Below are 22,115 nucleotides of genomic sequence, written 5' to 3' on the forward strand. Positions count from 1 at the left end.
AAATATATGAAGGCTTAATTTACAAAAAATATAATTTTGGACTGTCAAACCAATAATATCTTGGGACTGTGTGTCTTTAAGGCAGGTTCTTGCTTTGTTATAGGTCAGTTTCAGTCATAGGGTTGTATTTGCTGCTGAAATTAGAATTTGGATTAAATTGTCGGCTCCTGTTCTTGGTAAGAGTTGATATTAGACACGGAGCACTTTTAATGTATTCATTAACACTACTGTTGAAGATCCTCACATGGGAAGAAATGCAAACAATGTGTCTGTGAACAGGGAGAGGGGGGTTGCTCATAAGCTGTCTATTATGTGTCTATAATAGCCCATCTTCATGCTATGGACACAGAAAAAAATAAAGAAAGAAAAAAGTCCTAATATTTTGTAGCTTACAAGATAGACGACACCCACAACTGCAGCTAATTCTCAGCCACTGTATTTTCTGTCGGCTTCTGATGTTTCTCGTCTAGCAAACACAAAGCAGCTTGGGGTAAGTCATTCTCTGAAACAATACTCCGTAAAGACTCCCTGTAGGCCTGTGATAACTAATTCCCTTTCAGATGGATGGTCACTGTTCTGCACAATGAGCAATAAATGGCTCCTCGAACATCAATCAGTCCACATTCATGGGCAAAGTATGGTGCGGTCTTTGGATTTTTTGTGTTTTATATAGTGACGACAAACACCACCGTACCTATGCAAGGCAGTTTCAGTTTTTATCAAACGTACTGTAGCAGCAGCAAAATGTCACATTTTGAAACTGGAGCCCACATCAAATGTTTGTAATATCGTAGTGTCGATACAGTGAGCCATCTTGAAGTGGAAGCGACGGATGATACGATCGCAGTTGAAGAGATAGAGGCATACTTATCGGGAGTCTGAATCAGTTTAATTTAAGGGCAGGAAGAGAGGCTCTGCTGGAAGTGCCCATGCAAACGTGACATAATCCAACAATTCAACAACAGGAAAGCAAAGGAATATTTAATTGCATTTATCTGCTATTCTTTTAAAAGCGCTAGTATTGAATTAGTGGGCGTGCACCGCAATATGTTCACCTATACTTTAGTTTTGCAGTTTAATGCAAAATCAAAAGCTTTTTTTCTACTCTTTCTCAATGTTTGGCTTCACAATGAATAGCACTGAATACCTGTTTTGTGTCTTTGTCCTATTTGATATGTTCATCAAGCATGAATAGCCATCTGCATAATGGCTGTGACAGTCCTGTACCTTCAGTCTACAATACCGTTCTAATTAAAAGGATCTCCGGATACATCTGATATCATCCCTGACAAGTATTCAGTGTCTTTAGTGAGGAAGATTGAAAGAGACAGAACGTATGAGCAGGAAGAAAAAGGCTATGGTAACAAGACGAGCCCCGGCGACCTTATCAGAACGTGGCCATACAAATGTCGAGAGAAAAATGAAGTCTGACATTGTCCACACTTTTTTCTGTCATTGACTTGGAAATCAAGTCATATGCTACTGAACAAAGGAGATTTCAAATTAGAGGAGTTTCATCTGATTTGATTAAATCTAGGTAATGAAAAACAGGGTAATACCCAGTTGTTGAGTAGATGGATATGGGAAGAAAGTTATTAGTTGATGAGATTATCACTAGTCCTCATGAAATTTCTTTATTGGTGATAGTTCCCAATTGTCAAAGATGGATATACAGTATGTTTTCTTGTTCTTTTCTTCTGAGGTAAAGAATGAGTATTTTGTGAAGTGATGGCCTTTCAGTTGTAGATGTATGCGTTTACCTGCTTTGTCTGCATCTTCATTGATATGTATTCAATGCTGCTTTCAACCACCTTAGGAGAGAAGTGGCAGTCTATTGTCATTGGAGATTTTTTTTTTTTTTAATATAGGACAAGGTGGTGAATATCCCTTGTACGTTTGAAGGTCTTCTGCACAATTTAAGTTACCATCTACCATTAGATGTGAGCAGGTGTTAGCGGCCACCAGCGGATGTCAGGGATGTAACTTCAATTGTGCACCTTAGTGTGCATCATCAAGTGTTTTGGCCTCGTAATCATCGATACAGGCCGAACTTGAGGGTGTGCTGAGGCTAAAGGTAAATCTGACTGGCTACTGGCTTGTATGGCAGTACTATGAAAGCCATGTTGCCCGCTTAGTAGAGCAGACATTACCTCTATGCCTTTTTTAAACTAAACACTGTCCCCTTTTAGAACATAGGACAAGATGGAGAATATCCCTTGTATGTTCTACCGCACTAATCAATGATTACCACCAGTTGATGTTATCGGATTTTAGAGAAATTTTAAAGACACCGAAACATGTGACAAATTATCTTTATTGGTACATAATAAGCAAGAAAAACAGGAAAAGTTGCTGTTGCTTCATGGAAGCCCAGTCTCTACTACCCTAAAAGATGCACAACAAACTACAGTAGCAGTGGTTATAAAGGTCCTGCAGAATATACGTGTCTTGCAGCACTGTAAATTTCACATATGGGCCACTTGTCTAGAGTTGAAGTGCTCACAATACATCCACCGATTTCTGAATAACTTCATGATACATAATGTGCGACTGTCTTGAGTGTACACAAAAGACTAGAGCTATGCACCGGAGATTGATGATCTAAAACTCCAGACATAAAAAGTTAAGTTTTCTAAATAAATGTTAAATTCCAGTGTTTGAAAGAGGGTTGCTTCATTGGTCCTTTTCTCATTCATTAATTTTTTTACATTTATCCAGGGTTCAGCTTCAATGTCAGCAAGCAGAGGAGGGAAGTCCCTTTTCCCAGTTTTGTGGCATTCCCAGGCTAAATGGGAAACTTAATCCCTCCAGGAGCTCTGGTTCTACCCTGGGGTCTGATGTGCCTGAAAAACGTCCAATGGAAGGTGCCCTGAAGGCTTCCTAATCGGATGACTTCAATTGGCTGTTAATGCAAAGTAGCAGCAGCTCTATTCAAAGCATCACACTATCTTTAAGGCTGAACCTGGATACCCTGTGGAGGAAATTTTGGCTGTTTTTATCTATAATCTCATTCTTCTGTCACTACTCATGACCATATGAGAGGTTCAGAATTTAGATTGACTGGGTAATCGAACGCTTTGCCTTCTGACTCCCTCTTCACCACAATGATCCGGTATACCGTCTGCCAATGTCTTCATTACTGTTCCATCCTGCCCTCACTCGTGACCAAAGGCCGCAAGATATTTCAGATAATTCCGTTAGGCCACCAGCTCATACGTAACTCAGAGGAAGCAATCCACCATTTGAACCAGGAGAGAACATTGACTTCAGACTTTGAGGTGCTGACTCTCATCCTAACTGCTTTGCACTTGGCTGAAAAACACCCCAGTGCATGCTGAGGGTCAACATCTGGTGAAGCCAACAGAACCACATCATCTACAAAGAGTAAAGACACAATTCTCCTTCATCAACCATATGAGCATTTAAGTCATCCAGTAGAGACCCAGACTGGATTCATTTCAGCAACCCAAAGTCACATGGAGGGGAACTCTATCCTAATTGCCACTAGGTGTCTCTTACCCTGGTCAACCCAGCCCCTCTCCAGGAGTTTGTGCTAGTTCTATGCCAAGAGATGAGTTAATCTACTTCCAGTTATTGGTACTGCTCCACCTCCTGCACCAAATCAAATTATTTGCCTCCCAGCTAGGTGACATTCCATGTACCTAGAACCAGTCAGCACAGCCAGGTTCCCACCTCTGACTGCTGCCTGTTTTGCACAGCACCCAACCCTAATGGCTATCGTCACTGGTGGCGAGCCTAGAGGACAGGAGCTCTTTAGGGCCAACTGGTGGCAATGGGTCAATGCCTGACCACAACATGCACACCAGCGAGCTTATCTCCTTGGTCTGGCTCTGGGAGAGGGTCCCAGTTCGCCCTTTTTTGGGTAAGGGGGCTGCAATACGTTATACAGTAGAAAAATCTCTTATATTCCATTATATAACACACAATGTAATTAGTCTTTGTGCATGTCATTGATGAAGGCTTGTGTTTGAATCTGTAACACAATACCCCTCTCAGTGCCTGTATTTAAAAGTTGCAGCTCCATTAAGCCTGGGCACTGGACCGGGACTCCTTTACTAGATGTAATCTCTCAAACTAGATGTAATCACTGACGAAGGTTTTCTAAAAAACGTTTTTCCTCTCTTATGTGCTTGACCCTCCTGATAATGACAAGAAATTTAGCCACCCTCAGAGAGTGGGTCGGATTCAGATAACTGAGCTTTTACATGGACAGTAATACATGGGATTTTCTATACTGCTACACATTATACTTCTAACTGAAAATGTAAACACATCATAGGACTAAAAAACCTCCCCTTTAGCATGTAAAGTTACATTGTTATATAATTTTCTGCTCATTGTCATATTACACCTCGAGCAATTGGGATACGGCCAGAAAACAAAGACCTAATATGGCAACTGGAAACGACATTAGCAAAATTTGTGACGAGCCAAATATCCGCAATGTTACAACAGGAGAGTTAAACACCAGGGTTGGCAGAAAATTAACTTAGAGTGTGAATGTAATGAAACTCCAAACAAGATTAAATTACACTTGTTTCCATTTTCGCTCTTCTTAATTAAGTGCTTTCCATGTTTTCCTTCCCAACAATGTTTCAGCCCTTTCAGGATTTTGACAGGGCTGATTATGCAGCATGAAGCAGTCGCTCTGTTGCCAAGATGTCCATCGACAATTATTGCTATTCTTCATAGCTCATTTCCCATGGAGCAGTGAGAGAAATTGCACACTGGCTCTGTGTTATTAATAGTGCCGCTTGGTGTGGAAATGAGACACTAATTTAACCAATATGCACATTTCTTTCCGCGGTTTGATTATCAAATGAACTATGACATTACTGAGAAATTGAATCACTGTTATTAGTTTTCAGATTAACAATTTTCAACCACATTCCTCCATATTTCACTTGATTAATGACAAAAAAAACAAATGTGATAATTTGTCCACGATTCTTGGTACACTTGACAATACTAACTTGTACTCGATGAGTTTTTTTGCTTGTTAATTTTGTGTATCTATTAAATGGCAGAATAAAATGACGTCATGTTAGTCATACCATCATTTCACAGTGATTGCAGTGATGCAAATTAACACGTCAGTTTTGCCATGTGTCAAAAACACTGAACAAGTAGTTTGACAGTTTTTAAGTAACTCTAATGCAAAACTTACACTGGAATTTTGTGAGAATACTTTTTGATAGTGTGTTTTTACTGGGGAAATATGATTAAATGTACTATAAATGCTCAAATTTAAATGACAATTGAAAATGATACAAAATGTAAATGTATATACTATATTAAATGTATGTATAGATAGATAGATTTAACATAAGATACATAGTGTGTGAATGTGAATGGTTGTTAGTGTCTGCATGTCAGTGGTATAAATAACGGATGGATGAATAAATCTAAATATGTGATTCAAAAAAGTCAAATTCAAACACTAAACCTTTAGATGTGACATTATGTTTAAAATAATTTATTGTGGATTCAAATATTTTTTTCATACGTTTGGATTTAATATATATATTGATTCATGATATATTTGAGTAAGAAATATCAGAAAAGGTATAAATTTAACATTAACAATATATTCATGGTGCACTTAAGTATTAAGTGTTCTGTTGTGTACTACAGCACACAGGTTTAAATTTACAACAATGACAATTTATTATAGCCTAAAATCTTAAGGTTTTGCAACCACCTCAGATGATCAGTACACTGTTGCCCCCTCTGTGCACTCAATGTATGTGACCAAACTGTGAAAGACGGATAAAAGACACATTTTGCTGCATATCATTTGCATTAAATACGTGAAGAGACTGCCGACGTTTTCACCTCTTTCTTGTTTTGGTATTTTTTTCACCCTCAGTCTGGTCTTCAACAAGAAACCTGATCACTTGGTTTGAGGCAGGTGGCAAGCTTGACAAATCAAAAACATTTCACGTGTGCATCACACAATGTCTATATGCTTTGTTTATATATGATGTTGCCTTGCCTGTATATGATCACTGGTATGAGCCCAGTATGTACAAATAATTGTTAAGTCATTCATTGCTTTCATTTAAGCACATAATAAAAAATATAAGCGTGGAAGCTTGAACTGAACAAACATTGCTAAATCAAGCAAAGAGCTATTCATTGTCTTCCTATTTAAAATAGGCTAAATGAAATATTTAAATCCACGCAGCCGCCATGCTACAGACGGCGCCTGATATTAGTAAACAACATGACGTCTGTCACGTCAGCAGCGAGGATGATTGGGCGCGAGAGTTGAAGGAGGAATAAGACATCATGACTTGATGACGAGGCGTCTCATTTCTCAAAGCGGGGAGCTCGTGATAACCCGTCGTTCTTCTGGTCGGCTACACCTGCACACTAACTGGCTGCTGCGAGACCGGCTCCTCTCCTGACAAGCTCCTGTCTTCTCTGCCCTTTCATCTCCTCGCTCCACAAAAGAGAGTTTAGAAGTCTTTTATCTGTGCCTGAGGGTACAGTTGCCTTGTCTGCCAGGAGAGGAATTCAACCAATTAAGCCTGTGGTACTATGCTTATGAACCGTGTATCACAGGAAAATGTTTTTTAGAATATCGCTCTGCATAATTGACAAAACCTCTCGTGAGTCACGGGGAACTTAAACACTCAAAATTTTCGCGCAACCTGTTGTTTTACTGTATGTAAATGTGGCTCTTGTTTTGTCGTCTCAAGGTTATAGTCGGATATCATGACTTAAACATGGGGTAGAATTTCATTTCAACGGCAGAATTTCACGTTAGAAAAAAACGAGCAATCTCAAATCACTCCAGTTAGAGGCAATAAAACTTTTGTTCTCTTGCCTGACTTTGTTAATCGGGCTGACAGATTACATAAAAATCTTGCCATCAGGAACATCAGCCTCTGGCGTATGTAACCTCATCTTTACTCTCTCTCCCTCTCTCTGTATTTTACTGTTACTCTACTAATAACTCTCCCGTGAAGGTGAAATACTATTTAAATCTCGCCTTGAGTAACGTTTTACAGCTTAAAACATTCATCTGCTGGCTGGCACTTGAAATGCTCCGAACCCTCTCCGCTCCCCATCTCCTTCTCTCCCTCTCTTGTATTCGCTCCTCGCGTATTGTATTTGCAAAGCACATCGTCGCGTGCTGAAGAGATACCCGGCGTGGATGCATTACTGAGACTGTCGGTGAGCAATTGCTGATCCCTGGGAGTGATAAAGAGCGCCGGGCTGTCTGAAACCTGAAAAAGGAGGCTGGAGAGAGTCATGGAGCACACAGACCAGGAAGGTCACCAGCTGCCAAAGACGGGCCAGACCACGTCCAGAATGCCTCTCCTCTATTTACTGACACTAATGGCATTGGGAGCCGGAGGTGGAGGAGCATATAGAAAAGAAAGAGAAGAAAAAAAACACTGATTCGAAATCATGACACAGTGATCTTGGCCTTTACGCAGCGAGCGGAATTGATCGGAAGATATGCAAACGCGATAATCCGCTGGACATCCTCCCTATCGCTTCCTTTGCATATGGTCATTTTAAGGACGAGCTTATCTGCGGGACCAGAATTTACCATGCTAATAGATTTATTTCCTTATAACCCTTGAGCATCAGTCCCCATGCAGTCTCCATTTGCATTTGTTTGAGGATGCATTTTCTAAAAGTCACATTTACTAAACTGAGGATTTTACATTGAATTCGACAAGTCAGTATAAAGCTTTACCGCTGCCAAAAGCTGCGAGTGTGTTTCACAAATGAACACAGTTTTTACATTCATCAGTTCTCCTCTTTTCAGTTCCCTGTTTCCTTGGGATTTGGGATTTGGGATTTTCCCAGACAATTGGATCTGATTTTTGGATCTCGTTTCTTGCTCTATAGCCGCCAGATTTCCAGCAGAGTTTAGTCACTTGTTTGTGTGCAGGCTTCCCCCAATCACATTTCGAGGCAGGTGCATGGCTGCCCTCCACAAATTACGTCCAGGATAATTTCATATTGATTAATGCAGATGCGTTCCTCTTGGCTCTCGTACCCTACCTGCAGTCTATTTGGTATAAATTACTGAGGCCATTTTGCTGCACAAAGCCAGCCCTCTCCAATAAGGTGCTGGCTCATGTGTCAACTGGGGCCCCCAAACTACCCCTCTGCCTGCAGGAATCACTAAAGCTTTTAATTGCCTTCTGTGCAAATGGTCCTTATGCACTTGATAAAGTATCTGGAAAGTCAGGCGCGGGTTTGTAGAGGCTTTAAGGGAGCCTGTGCACTTGCAGTATGTGCAAACGAGATAGAAAGTGTGTGTGAGAGATACAGGGAGGGAGAGAAAGAGAGAGGGTTAGGAGAATACAGATACCATCTATATAGTTGTATCGCTCTGTCTTTGGGTGATAGCCGGTTGGTGAATCCTAGCCATGATATTACAACCTTTATGAGCATGGCGTTAAAAAAAGTTACCCTTTATGAGCACAATCACTGCACAGCAAAATACTTGAACATCCCTGCGAGTGGCCCACAGGATTATTTCCTTCTGTGTACATTCGCTACAGTAGAGTGGCTGATAACCCTGGGTAAAGCGATAAACAATCAAAGTGCGGCTTCAGTGGAAATGATTGCATTCTGTACCCTGCCCCAGAGATGGGGGCCATTATTAACGTGGGTCCTGTCCTGACAATGCTATTTTCTGGAAGGTAATTGCAGATTCAGATCTCTGAGAGAGCCTGACTGAGAGGAAATGCCACCTCTTTAATTATGGTCTCCTCCACGTCTCCTCTATTGAGCCGCGGAGATGTCTATCGCTCCACGGGATCCTGGGGAAAATGACTCTAATGGGAAATGACCAGTGTCTGGGAAGCAGGCTCAGATTAGAAGTGACGTTTCTAATTGATGGCTAAAGAAATCCCTGGCCGGATGACTGGGAAAAGTCACTTTGGAGCAAATGTAATTGGAGTGATTGGAGCTCTAACGAGAATGTGTGGATAATCTCTCCTGATTTAACTTTGTGCTAACACAGACAACAAGCTCGACAGCAAGCAGCGCAGCATGGATCATTGTAGAGGTTCATAATTATCAGACACACCTCATATTTCATATTGTGTATAGGGTCAAATTGGCATACAGAATTAAACATGTATTTACTTTCATGTTGACGTATAGGATAGTAAAGCTGGGATCATCTGAGACAACAGTGGAATTTAAACACATCTTAAGGATATATGTCCAGATGTATTTCAAAGCTGCAGTTATTCACTGTAGATGGTTGCCGGTGAATTGTCTTATCACTGACAACATGAGCAGGAGTGTTGTGATTGCACATTCAGCCGAGATAAAGTTTGATGGCAAAACATATCACAGGTACCTAAACAATATCAGCTGCTGCACAGAATGAAAGATTGAAGGATTCATCTGTGTCCCCCAGTTTAGCATTGAGGTAAAAACCAAAGGAAAAGCACATTGAGAGGCAAAGACGGCAATGAGTCAATCTCGAGTTTTACTAATTTATACTTCCTGTCTGTCAGCTGTTATGCATAATGTAATATCACACATTTGTACTGCGCCTTTCACGTATGATAGATGTTCATTAATTGATCGCAAACTGCGACATTTCTATTACAGCAGCAAAGCACATAACACACAATACAACATGTAAATAATTATTAAAAATACAAGAAATAAAAAATATAAGAACATACATAATACAGTCCAATCACAATGAATATATATATAGAGTGCAAGAGTACAATACATAACCAATAATGTGCTGTTGTTTAAGATTATGATAACAGGAAGGTGCAGGGATAAGGGATTTCAGGCTTTCGCAATTATGGATTTTTTTATATTCTACCAGCTATTGTAAGACAAATAGTTAATCAGTTATCAACATTTTTATATAGATCAGTTTTATTCAATGCCTTATTACAGTGTTGGCTAAGCTGAAGTGATATCCCAGCATGGTACACTGGGAAAGACTGGGAGCTGGAGAGCTTCCTATGGTTTCCTGCATGATGGATAAATAACAGTTGGAAAAGCATTAATTCTATTGGTGCTTACAATTAAGGAACTAGTAAAATAAATAAATCAGATCCCTTGTACAAAGGAATTAAAATTTGAAATGTATCTGTTCTATATAAAGAAATTATGGCAAGCTGGAATGAAGGAGCACCTACATTAGTAAAAGCACAAGATAATAATTTGGTTAAAGGGCAGACCATTTCAGCAAAACAGTTTAAATATTTTTTTCAATTGGTATATTTACAGTAATAGTACATAGTAATGGGTTTCATTTATAAATGACAATATTTCAAACCCATTTACACTTTCAAAGGGACTTTTCATCGACTATTATTATGTTCTTGTGTGAGGCGTGTATTTATACCTGCAGTAGCACCTCGGGCAGCGGCTGTGTCACTCCACTTCTCAGGCTTCTCTGCAGGCTGTTGTTCTGTGGATGTTCACCTCTCGTATCCATCAGTGCTTCCTGTCAGCGGTAACAAATTCGCTGCTCTTTTCCGACTGTCCGGTCATTAGTTGACATTCTGGTGGCAACGGGATCACAGGGGTTCTCCAACTGGTGCGAAGTGTTGAAATGACAAAGTAATAACAGCATCTGTCTTGTGTCCAGCGGTATTGACATAACATTACGGGTACCAAATTGTTTGTGTTGTGAGGTGTGTCTCAAAGATACCTCAGGTTTATGGCTCCTGAAGCCCCAGACTGTGTCGGGATTTCAAGAGTTGAGGGTTGATAGGTTAGCAGACGAGATATGTGACGGCGTAACTGGATCGGACAGAAAGACAGTAATTGGACTGATGTCTGGCCGACTTCAAAATAACCTTAGCAAGATTTTTACTGTCTTCAGACGAAGCAAAGGAAAATAAATCATATTATTTGTGTAACCAGGTTAAATTCACTTACACATGCAGCTACTGTTGGTCACAAGTAGAAGTAGATTTATTTAGTCGAACAACGTCAGGAACCACAGTCCTGAGAAAATGTGGCTCACCAACAGTGGCTCTATCGTCTCTGTTGTACTTTGTAAATATTGTAATTTTGTTGTTGTGTTCTGCTACACGCTGCAGCTATTACACCTCTGTCCGTCCTGGGAGAGGGATCACACACATGTGTGGCTCCCTGAGGTTTCTACATTGTTGTTGTTTTTTTCTTCCCCCCCAGTTAATAGTTTTTCTTTCGTAGTGTTTCCTCACTCTTGTTAAGGGTTAAGGACAGAGGATGTCGCACCTTATTAAGCCCTATGAGACAAATTGTGAGTTGTGAATATGGGTTATACAAATAAAATTTGATTGATTGATTGGTTACTGCAGTAAAGTGAGCAGCTATTCAAGGTCGTCAAATCACTGTGGCTCACACTTCACTCCTGTTGGTGTGAGCCACTGTGAGTCAGACCGATCTCCCTGCCCCTCTGTGTCATTATGTTCAGAATGACACAGCAGACTGGAAAAGCTGTGAAATGGTTCAGTGGACGTCACAGTTGTAAAGGTTAGAGAGCAACTCGGGCCACATTTTTCCGTCCAAACCCGTCCGAGCCCAAGAGGAAACGAACCAAGCCCGACCCAGACATTACATTTTTTTAAGTCCAAACTAAAATAAAGCCCAATACAGTTATGTAATCTGCAATGTGTTTGTATCACCATGTCCCTCACACGCATGGTCATTGTGTGCAGCAAACAGGGCGCTTCTCACCACTACATGTACATTCATCACCTTCACACTGTCCTGTGCTGTCATTGGCTGTAGTTGTCGCCGACTCATCTAGATATTCAGCCTGCTAAAAATCTAGTTGGTGTCTGCGTCGGGTCGAGTCTTTGAAGAGTTCACATACAATCGATAAAACGCCAATTTTCCTCCGATCTTGGGCTTTTGACGGCGCCTTCCAGAAATCGGGCTAGAGATATTGTAGTGTGTACTGGGCTTAAGGACAACAAGGCATCCAGGTTGGTGAACATGAGGGCGCACCAGGATTTCTGTAAGCTAAGGTTCAATTTTGAAAAGTTACCCCTCACTGCCGTTTGAAGATGTGCATGTGCAAAGTTGCAGAGCGTGGGTTCAATCAATAGAAACCTGCTCCTCAGTACAAAGGCTTTTGTTCACTCCCAGAACTCAGAATACGTGAGCTCTCTCTCATTCACATATATATTTTGAAATGATTCTCAATTCCGCCTGCTCTCAAAGGTCAACATTCACATCTTATTCAATGAGTATTTACTGACCTTGTCACCTGCTTTGTATTGCGTGTGGACAAATGAATTAAGATTCAAGGGCCCCGGTAATGGAAAAGTGTTTTAATTTCCCCCTGACATTAAGATGTTGTGCCTCATAGGCATTTGGTGGCACATTACTCGGCGGCTGCTCTCTGGCTCCGCCGTTGCCCCCCATGTTCCACTTAAACACTTCAATCACAGCGAAAGATCAAAGGAGCTGTTAAACTAATCAAGTGGAGACACAAGAGATGAAACTCCCCCTGTATTCAGTGTTTTTCCTATTAGCGCTCCCCCGCTCCCACTCCCCTCGTATAACCCTATTAACCAACACTGTAAATTTAAGGGGGAGGTTTGCTGGCTCAATAGTCTGCAACATGTTTAGAGCAAACAATGATCCTAAACAAATGGGCGTGTGTTCTCTATGAGTTGCAATATTGAACAAGGAGCAAGAATCGTCTCTGGCGTGTTCTGAGGGAACAACGCTTTTGCCATCAGCCTCTGCACTACACTCGTTGTAGTTGTGCTAATATTGCAGAGGATCAACATACAGATGGTTATTAGAAGCTTTATTTGTGTAGCAATTGTCTTAAAGCTGCAAAGGGCTTCATGAGGGGATGAAACAACAATAGTACAACAGGAAAATTTGATTAAAATAACAAATAAAATCAACAGTGAAATTCAGCTAAAGATTGTTTTAAGAAGAGGTTTAAAAGCAAAAACTGATGCATTATTTCTGATCTCAGCTCCAACTATTCTGGAGTTTGGGGGCCTGTTGTCACCAATCAGGCTCTGGGAACTACAAGAAGACCATCAGTTGATCTAAATGCTTTGCAGGCTCAATGGGATAAAGAAAATCCTTAATATACAAAGGGGCTATATTTTGTAAAGCTTTAAAGTCATTAATCAAATCTGTAAATAAATGCAAAAACAAACACGAAGCCAATCAGTGGCAGGTGTAGGAAATCTTTTGAAACAACATTCAAAAAAGTATAGAAAGTAAAAATTCTCTACAAATTGTCATATTTCTTATTTGTATATTTAGTAAGTGTCTAGTTATTTTAAAAAAAAGAAACCCTATTGATAGGACGTGGGATCTTTAAGGAACCATTCAGATTTTAGCTGGGACCAGTGGCCCCCTGGTTCCACCCCTGGCTCTGCCCCTGAAGCCAGTAGAATGAGGCCAGAAAACGATGTAGTTATTACTCTAGCAGCAGCATTCTGAACCAACTGAAGGCAATGTAGGAATGCGAGTGATACCTGCATTAAATAAGCCTAAAGGCATAAACAACCCTATATAAGTCTTTAGATGTTCGGAAAGATTACATTTGTTAAATTAGGCTAAGTTGGAAAAATCGTTGTTTTCAAAAATTGTGATAGGGCTCCCACAATGCCATATATCAATGGTGATAGCTCTATTAAATCCACATTTCGACAAAAACCAGCGTGCAGTTGCATCAGATCAATATAATGAGTGTACTTAATGAGCATTATCAAATTCTAATGATACAAATAAAGTCATAGGCAATGATGGGAAAAGTGAAATGAATATATCTGACAGTAATACATTTATAGAACTCCGATCTGTATCTCCTCTCAGAGCGAATGTTTAAGAAGTGAAAGGTTTCCTTTGAAAAATAGCCCGAGAAGACGAGACACCAAACTAAATTCATAATAAAACATTGAGGTTGAAGGACGGTCTGTCGCAGTCCTTAAGAGCCCACACTCCAGCTTAATAACAGCCCGCTACAGACCCTCTGCCACTTTTCACCCGCTCCGAAACAGGCTGCCATATTGGATAATAACTTGTTATCAAGCACCTGAAAGAGAGGTATGTTTTGGAGAAAAGAGGGTCAGGGGGTGAGCTTCCTTTTATTTTCTCCCAGAGGAAAACAATCTCAGAGATCTAACACATCTCGTTTGCTGTTAATTCAAAAGAAGAGAGAGAGAGAGGGAGACTTTAATAGAGGTTTTCAGACAATCCCTGAAAATAATGGAAAAAGCTACAAAACCTGTCACCTTCCGCAACCTTAATACAAGCATATTATAAATCATGATTCAAATTATTCTCTATGAATACATATGTATTTGTTGCTGCAGGCCATTGCTCTCGTGTACAGTCACACTTGATGCCATCTCTTCATCAAGCGTCATCAGCCCCAAAATGTATCATTTATTTATTATTAGATGCACTGATGTTGTGCCTGTGCATAGGATTTCATTTTGGGTTTAATGCAGAAATGTAATGTACTGCAAAAAGGGGTTAATTTGACAGGTCTTTACGTTTCATTCGCTAATTAAGCGGTTTCATTTAGGAGCCTAAACAAGGCAAACAATCAGTGAATACGTTCCATTGCAGGGCGACAAAAACCCATCTGTGGCAGAAATGAAGCAATTAATGGTGAAACACAGAAACCCATTAGTTTAATGGGAAATAGAAAAACAGAATAGTGCCTTGGGTGTTTATGCCATTGTCCGATTGTTTATTTTTACTGAGTGATTAATGGATCTGCATTAATATTATGATCGCATTTATTCTTACTTTCTTAACTCTGTTATCATAATTGTATTTGTTTTATTGTTGAATGGCGTTTGAATGAGATCAAATCATTCCTCTTTAAACAATTAACTAGACACATTAGATTATTAACAGCGAGGAAGGTTTTTCAGGACACTCTTCCAACATGAGACAGAGGAGCCAGAGAACAACATACACACACACACAAAAAGTACATAGAAGAGAGAGAAGTTTTAAATCTGATTATAGAGGAGGGAGAGTCGCTCTTGACAAGGCACATAAACTCTTCGGAGCTGTGCTTTGAGTCTCCTTCTGCCAGTCCTTTCACGAGGAAGTTAATGATGCTGGCAAGAAGATGAATCACCTCAGACAGCACACAGAGCAGCTCTGACAAGTGAGCACTGGCGAGTCTGACACCTGCAAGTACCAGAAGAAAGACTAATAGTCATGTCAGCCGCTACCTGTAGGAGTTGAGCTATGTCTGTCCACGCTGAGAGAAACCGTCGCTCTTATCGCAGGTGAAAAGCAGCCTGAGGGATACGGCTGGCTGGATTTAAACAAAACACAGAGTCATGTAGGCCAATGAGACGGGATGTTACGACTTTTATCATAGATTTCAAAAGTACTCTGAGGAAAAGGTGTCTGAGTCATGCAAACTCCACATGGCATTTTCATTTTGAGTTTTTTTTTTGTTAAATAGCTTTTTAACTCAGAGCAGCCAAACTCTCACTTCTGAGACCCTGCTCTGTAAATTCATTTTAACTGATGACTTTTTACTGATGTTAAAGAACAGAATCAAATGTACAAGTGACCCCTAAAGCTGTATTTTTTTGTGAATTGAGAATATAGTTAAATAGTTGAAATTATGACATATGGGTGAACCTGAATGTGCTGCAGTGTATCTTCCTAAATCCTGCGTAGCATCAGTGGGGCCCTCAGTATAAGCAAGTCTAAAACATATGAAAACTTTATTACACATTTTATTATTATTTCTAGTGAAGATTCAGGATGTTAATAGATACAACGTTGGAATTATACCAAATCCTATATCGCTCATCTTGGATTAGAAACTTCATAATCTGTTACAGTAACATGTCAAGTCAGTGATGTGTAATGAAGACTTTGTCCATGACAGATTAAAACACTGTAGAAGAGAAAGGAAACATGCGCTTACATCTTCCTTAAAGATATTATATACATACTTTGTAATTTTAGAGTATAAATGGAATTGACACACAGCACAAGCACATGATATTAAATCATAAAGAAGATGCACAGAGTAACATAATGAAATCACAAGTCTTCTATGCTAATCTGTGTTTAACAAAGGTTCCACATATAGTGCTATGGCTGATGATCACATGTGTAGTTCAGCATTCTACACCAGTACATATTATATATTAAATACATATTATGCACTTACACTATAGGTGAAGTGTATTCCGTGCTTCAGTGTACAAAAACAAAACCTGTTGTGTCACATTGCTTGTTTCCTGCTCTGTTTGGTTTCTTTTTTTAGCAGTAAAGCTGCTACGTTCTCTGACCTTTCACATTTATAGATTACACACATATATGAATACCTTTTAGTTACAGCTGATTAGGTTAACATCCATAATAAGAGTGATGTTACTGCCACACCCTGACAAATAGAACAAGGCTAATAAAAGAGGAAGTCAAGTGTGTGTTTACAGTATGAGGCAGGACCCTCAAATGGAAAAGCTTTATACAAATATTTTGTTTTATTTTAGTGCAAATATGCATGGATCAGCCATAATATTAAAAGTATATGTGTAAGCTTCCAATACAATGTAGAGAAATATGAGCTGTGGTTTCATGGATCAGTGTAATCCATACCATACAATAACAATAATACATAGGAACATATGCAGTCACCAAGGTTCTGTGATGTTTTCACTTCCCATCATCATAATGAGTAAAAACCTGCTTCACATGCTCCTCATCTTTGAAGGAAGCTGCCGCTGACCCTGCACTTAATCACCTGTCGACGCAGAAATCCCTCAAACTGACACTTGTGCCGCAGAGAAAAATCAACCACAATATCGTCGACTCAATACCTCGACGGCAATAATGTCACTGAGTGCGGGGCATGATTATTATTGCTCTCAAACAGTATTCAGTGTAAGTGTGAACGATGTTACTGATTTCACTTCCTGAGAGAAAGAAATCCGTCACGCCGAGCAGAGAGATGTTCACAGTTCATTTTCACATGGCTCCGGAAGTTGAGCACAATCGGAAAAAGTTTGTCACGTAACAATAATGCAGCCTCTACAAGAAAAGAAAGACAAAATATAAGCCACAGTAGGTCATCTCCGGCAATATCTTGTTTCCTATCATAGTATTGATACTATTGATCCGGTACGTCTCCCCAGCTCCAGGGAGCACTTTATATTAGAAAGAGCAAAAATGTTTTTTCTTCACTTTTGTAATATGGTTTTCAAAGTAGGAATCCAACTCTAAATCTCTCCAATAATTGTTAAATCAAGTCGCCCCTGGGGCTAAGCATAACCTTTTCAATATCAATGAAACAGAGGGAACTGATACAGCATAATGATATTTAGCTCCTGGTTCCACATAAAGGCAAAGGTAGCATGAGTGAGTCACTGTTAGGAGCAGCTTTAGATATCTCATTTAAAAAGGTTTTATGGGTTCATGGCTCAGAGTAGTGCTCTCTGCCAATTAAAACTACAAGTGTGCAAAAGTAAAATAAAATAAAAAATAGCACTGAATTTGAGATCAGGGCAGTTTCTTGAGGCTCAAGAGCTAAAGTAGGTTTCTGGATTACATCAGTGTGTAAATGTGACCTACATGTACACACAGTATTATAGCAGGTGGTAATAGTATTATTATTTATGAATGTGGACAAATGTGTGTGTAGGTTTCTAAGGTGTTGCACAGCAAATTCCGCTGTGCTCTTTTGTGCAATGACAACAAAGCTCCCTGCCTCGGACTCTGACGTGACAAACATTGTAAAGCACCTCTTCATCAACTACAAACGCACCATATAAAACATAATGCCTCTTCACTCAATTACAACCCGAAACTCAAATTGTTCCCCAAACCACTCTGCACTTGCTCTGTCCCCTTTAGCAGGGAACATCTGTCCGAGACCCCCTGTGCACTCTGCAGTTGAGTGACACTATGTGATTATATTATATGTATCGAAGGGTTTTATAGTCCACTACCAGTCCCTAACTACAGTTTATAGATTTAGAGACAGAGACCCGGTCTCCTTGGCAACTTCCCTGCCCAAGCACATGACCTATAACTATCCGTGTGACCCGACACCTGCCCGGCACAACTGTTTCCCATTCACTGGTTTTCCTACTGCTGAATTTTCTATAGAACTCTGTAAAATCATCTCAGTATGCGCAGGTGACTTTTAACCTCACCAGCTTTATCACTCCATCTGTTTAACTCAGAGCTCTGAGGCAGTTTAGGTTTGGCAATCTTACTCAAAGTGTTGTTTGCATCTGAGCGTATATGCACCTAATCTCTTAAAAAAACTGGATATGCCATCTTTGCACTTCATAATCCAAACCCACACTGATATCTCTCTGACGTACTGTATCTCTGAGAAAATGGGTGGCATTTATTATCTAATTATGCCTTAGTTCACACTCTTCTAGCTCTATCTGTTACCATACAGGTGGGGAAAAAAAGCTTACACCCCTATGAAACCACATTTAAATGAGCTAGATCTGAATTCCTTATTTGGATTTGCAACGCATAAATATCAGTTTCCAAAATATGTGTGATTTTTTAAATGATTCTCAAGGAAATCAAGGAAAATGTCGAAAATGTTTGAGAGAGAGAAATGTCCATGAACTGGATCTACACTAAAATAATATAATTGTAATAAACTAATGGGCTCTTTCCTGAAGTTTCTGGTGAAAAAAAATACAAACAAACATTCCAGGACCCAACAGACCCCTGAAATTCAATCAAGCTGCACCAAATTTGCAGTTTCATGAATTGAAAACTGAAAATGTAAAAAGAAATCCCAAAATTTCATTCAGTTGGTTCTGTGTAATCTTGTGTGTAAGCAAACTGAAATCTAACCTCCTTGGCTGTGGTAATAAACAACAACCACCAAAACTATGGTCTCAAGCACTAATTAGTTGATTGTATTTCTCTCTAATACAGCATCTCAGTTTACTTGTATTTAGCAAACCAGACTCAAGCCCTTCACCAAAACTGCACCAAGAAAACCATGAAACAGACCGTTTGGCTTTATTAAACATTCGAGGATGTCGTCACAGCTGAAATCACGGCCACTCGTTGATAAGAAACCCCTGCGAGTATCATCTTTTAAAAGGGGAGCCATTATCAAAAGCGGTAAAACAAATGTGACAGCCTGGAGAGCGTCCTCTCTCCCCGGACCCTCGTAAAGTCCCCACAGGGATGCTGTGATGAACGATTCAAGGCTAGCTCGGGCCCAGGGATGCTCCACTGAACCGTGCTTTGATCTATCATCCGGCCTTCCCATATTAATGATGAGGTCACGGCGTTGAGGGTCACGGCGTCGCTGATAAAAGCGCAAAGCCTGCTATTTGTTATGAGCCCGACTTGACCGATCATAACTCTTTTGATGAAAGGGAACATGATTTCACACCCCCGTGCTGTCACACCCAAGACATGCCCGTCTTCCTGGTAATATAATGTCATTTGAGGATCACAGTGAATGAGCCCTATCGTAGTCAATGGAGAACTAAATGAAGTGGTTGCCATCACTCATGGGACAATGATTATAGTCTTCTGGGGACAGTTGGTGACTTAAACCCTGCTGATATGACACATGTACTTACTGTATGTATTGTTAAAGGTTTGTGTGAGACTTGCTCCTGTAGCTCAGAGCCTATAAGGGTCTGACTGAGGAGACAACCTAGAGCAGCACTGAAAACTGTATTTAGAGTCTGGTTTCATCTATCGTAAGGAAGTGTGCTCATTTTGGGAAATGGCAGTGTTGTCTGAGTATTATTGTCAGAGCTGTATTTATACATCATTATTGTAGTATATGAGAGGATGGAGTCCATTTTTGTCCTCAGTGAATTTGGGGATATTTTTTATTTTTTGTGTTGCATATTTGTAATTTTGTGCCTCTTTTAATAAAATAGAAAAAAGGTCTTTCACATACAACAGTACATGAATATAAGTTTAGAAATGCAGTGTTCTCAAGTGCATGTTCAAATGATCTCCAGGACCATGGGAAATCGGCTCTGATATCTGGATGGTAATATTTACATGATTCCATGAACAGTAACTTGACGTCCTCCCAGATTTCTTATCCAAAGATAAATTGTCATATGCAGTTAGGATTTAAAGCAATTATGTGATTTGTGTTTTTGGTAAAATTAAAGAATTTGACTTTACCTGTAATGATAATTATAAAGAAGCCATCTCCTCCATCTGAATTGCGGTTTTAGTTTCTTAGTTTAAAGAAAAAAAAGTCAGATCTTTGCTTTCAAAGAGAACAGTGAAGAATATTTCTGCTTTATTACAATTTTAGTTTTAGTTTCAGACATTAAACTCCTTAATATATCACGTTTAAAGGCTCTTGTTACCCATATTGACATAAAGAGGAGAAATGTCTTACTAAAATTTGGTTTCAACTCTTCACTGTAAATATCCGTCACAGTTTACAAACCCACATTCTACTTAATCTTTTCCTATATTGACCATCTTTGCTACGAGACTGTTTCCATATCCCAGTGGTTCCTTTGGAGAGTCTAATGCCTGAGATGTATGAAAAGATGACCACTTATTTGTAAACACTGATACAAAGTACAGTGAGGTCACAGTAGGTCACATGCTCAGATAAACATTTCACTCAAAACCTTTTAAAATATTGGAAAGAATATTGTAAATATCCTTCATATTTCTGTTGCCTAGTTTAAAAGTAACTGCTATAAACTGTTCACTCCTGTCAGGGCATTTTCTCAATGTTTGACATGTGTAGATTTTCCCGTTACAGGATAAATTCCTTTACAGAGTTTTTTTTTTACTGAAGTTGCAGCCGTTTGCTTGCAGATGATTTGCTGTCTGCAGAGATTTTTTTTTTTTTTTTCAGTTGTTCCACATCTCTATAAAACCTCACATATCAAAGTGCCGTTTGCTTCCAGCTGACAGATGCTGCTAACTGGCACTCAAACTAATCTGACCCACTTTAGCAGCAGCCAACGTAAGTGTGCTTAAGTTACATTTCAGAGTTTAACTCCGTCTCCTCAAAGTGATTATTCTCTCTAGATGCACATTCATTAGGTAACCAACAAATCTAAATGTCCCATAATAAATACCTTCATCTGTGTGTCTTGGATTTGATTAAAACTATTTAGTCAAGTCTGATAACAGTTAAGGACACAAATGCAGACTTCACACGAGGACAGTTCCGCTACACAGTCTTTAAAAAGCAAAGTTAGATCACGTGAATTGCTCTGACATGAGAAACACAGGAAATAATAGACTCAAAGTATCAAAAATAACTGACACAAACCCCAAAAAATGAAATGCAAGGAAAACCACAAGGCGATGAACACTGTACTACAGCATCATGATGAATTTGAGCTTTTGAATAACCGTCTTCTCCATTCAGAAAGCAACAATATGGAGGCCTAAATGCAGGCGAGTGAAGGAGAGGACAACTCAAAACTGTTCTGCAACACTGATGTTTGCTTATTCACAGAAAGCTATGGTGACATAAGAACACACATGCAAGATGGCTACTCTACCACTCAGGCCCTCATTTCCTTCCACATCTGTGTATATTCAAATTTCACCACGTCCACATGAAAAATGGATAATAGCATTTATTAGCAGTCAATGTTTCTGCCATAATATACTATTAGTATTACATTGAAAACTAAAATATGGAGCAAAGCATTTAAACCAAGGATGATGCTGAGAAGTAAAGAATAAGAAAGAATATAAAAAAATAGTATCAATACGCAGCCTATTTATAAAGGGGCCCAATTTTTAATAGAAAACAAATATTGGCCTGGTGTGTGTGTGTGTGTGTGTGTGTGTGTGTGTGTGTGTGTGTGTGTGTGTGTGTGTGTGTACAGCGACAGGCATCAGTGTACCTGTAGGCCTGCAGGAAGAGGCCCCCTGTGGTCGACTGTCAGTCACTTCACTGACCGTCCGTTTCGACACGTGGCCTCATCCCCATGGAATCAGATCGCACCTGAACTGGTAATGAGATCCACTGAACAGTCTTGACTTGCTCCATCAGTTCGGATGCATAAATCAACCTAGATTTCTTTCTGTGAAAAAGGGACACGCACAGCTGAGGCTTGATGTTGACGTCAGGACACAGCATGTCTTCAGAAGACGATATTGGGCTGTTGTAGTATTTATGATTTCAT

Source organism: Hippoglossus hippoglossus, chromosome 21 (assembly GCF_009819705.1).
Source record: "Hippoglossus hippoglossus isolate fHipHip1 chromosome 21, fHipHip1.pri, whole genome shotgun sequence".
NCBI classification, from domain to species: Eukaryota; Metazoa; Chordata; class Actinopteri; order Pleuronectiformes; family Pleuronectidae; genus Hippoglossus; species Hippoglossus hippoglossus.